Source organism: Piliocolobus tephrosceles, chromosome 6, assembly GCF_002776525.5.
Source record: "Piliocolobus tephrosceles isolate RC106 chromosome 6, ASM277652v3, whole genome shotgun sequence".
NCBI classification, from domain to species: Eukaryota; Metazoa; Chordata; class Mammalia; order Primates; family Cercopithecidae; genus Piliocolobus; species Piliocolobus tephrosceles.
In genome coordinates this window covers 103236544-103238570 of record NC_045439.1, presented here as the reverse complement: position 1 = coordinate 103238570, position 2027 = coordinate 103236544, and the positions used below count along the sequence as shown (strand labels likewise).

Sequence of the window (2027 nt, the reverse complement as noted above, 5' to 3'; positions counted from 1 at the left end):
AGAATCTGGGCTGGATGCTTTTTATACACACTGATTTAATCTTTACAACAGTACAAAATAAACGGTATAATTCCTAGTGCTACAGGAAACTGAGGCTCGGCAAGTATAAGTAACTTGCCTCAAATTGCACAACTGGAAAGTTCCAGGGCCATCACTTGAACCACATCCGTTGATGTTGGACTAAGGGAATACACGTTAGCACCTCATTAAGCCGGCTGACTTGCCTTGGGTGTGTTCTAATGTCTATGAACTGCCTCATATCTATCACAGGATAATTACACCTAGTCAATGAAACTTTATGAGGATTAAACGTGAGACCATGTGGAATCACGTGAACACTGAAGTTACACACAGCCCAGGACTCCTGAGCACGTGCCTGAAGAGGCATACAAGGACGCTCATTGGAGCACTGTTTTGTAACCGTGAAAAATTTGAAGCAACCCACATGTCCATCAGCAGGAGAATGAAGAAAGAAATCACGACGGCTGGGCACGGTACCTTGTGCCTACAATCCCAGCAATTTGGGAGGCTGAGGCGGGCAGATCACTTTGAGTCAGGAGTTTCAGACCAGTCTGGCCAACATGGTAAAAACCCCATCTCGAGTTCGATCGGTAGTGGGAGCTGGGAGACCAGAGAGCCCTGCGCAACCCCACCGCCTCCGCCGGCCTGATTACCATCATACCCCGGGAGCAGCCGCAGCTGCCGCAGCCGGTCCCAGTCACCATCATTTCAACCATGAGCAGCGAGGCTGAGACCCAGCAGCCGCCCGCCGCCCCCCGCCCTCAGCGCCGCCGACACCAAGCCCGGCACCACGGGCAGCGGTGCAGGGAGCGGTGTCCCAGGCGGCCTCACATAGGCGGCGCCTGCCGGCGGGGACAAGAAAGTCATCGCAACGAAGGTTGTGGGAACAGTAAAATGGTTCAATGTAAGGAACAGATATGGTTTCACCAACAGGAATGACACCAAGGAAGATGTATTTGTACCCCAGACTGCCATAAAGAATAACCCCCCAGGAAGTACCTTCGCAGTGTAGGAGATGGAGAAACTGTGGAGTTTGATGTTGTTGAAGGAGAAAAGGGTGCGGAGGCAGCACCCGTTACAGGTCCTGGTGGTGTTCCAGTTCAAGGCAGTAAATATGCAGCAGACTGTAACCATTACAGACACTGGCCACGTCGTTGGGGTCCTCCACGCAATTACCAGCAAAATTACCAGAATCGAGTGGGGAAAAAAACGAGGGATCAGAGAGTGCTCCCGAAGGCCAGGCCCAACAACGCCGGCCCTACCGCAGGCAAACGTTCCCACCTGACTCCATGCAGAGACCCTATGGGCGTCGACCACAGTATTCCAACCCTCCCGTGCAGGAAGGAGTGATGGAGGGCACTGACAACCAGGGTGCAGAAGAACAAGGTAGACTAGTGAGGCAGAGTATGTATCGGGGATATAGACCACCGTTCCGCAGGGGCCCTCCTCGCCAGACAGCCTAGAGAGGACGGCAATGAAGAGGATAAAGAAAATCAAGGAGGTGACACCCAAAGTCAGCAGTCACCTCAACGTCGGTACCTCCACAACTTCAATTACTGACACAGACGCCCAGAAAACCCTAAACCACAAGATAGCGAAGAGACCAAAGCAGCCCATCCACCAGCTGAGAATCCGTCCGCTCCTGAGGCTGAGCAGGGAAGGCTGAGTAAATGCCGGCTTACCATCTCTACCATCATCCGGTTTAGTCATCCAACAAGAAGAAATACGAAATTCCAGCAATAAGAAATGAACAAAAGATTAGAGCCGAAGACTTTAAGTGCTTGCTTTTTGTCCGCTGACCAGATAAACAGAACTATCTGCACTATCTATGCAGCATTGGGTTATTAATTTTACCTAAAGATATCTCTTTTTGGTAATAACAAACGTGTTTTTTTGTTTTTAAAGCCTGGTTTTTCTCAATACGTCTTTAAAGGTTTTTAAATTGTTTCACAGCTGGTCAAGTTGAGATTTTTAATTTCATTTTTAATTTGTAATGAAAGTTCACA

The 2027-nt window shown here is 49.5% G+C and overlaps 1 pseudogene; it reads left to right on the top strand.

Moving 5' to 3' along the window:
* The first annotated feature begins 735 nt into the window (after window positions 1-735).
* Window positions 736-1764, top strand: LOC111521748 (annotated as a pseudogene).
* Window positions 1765-2027: the final 263 nt, after the last annotated feature.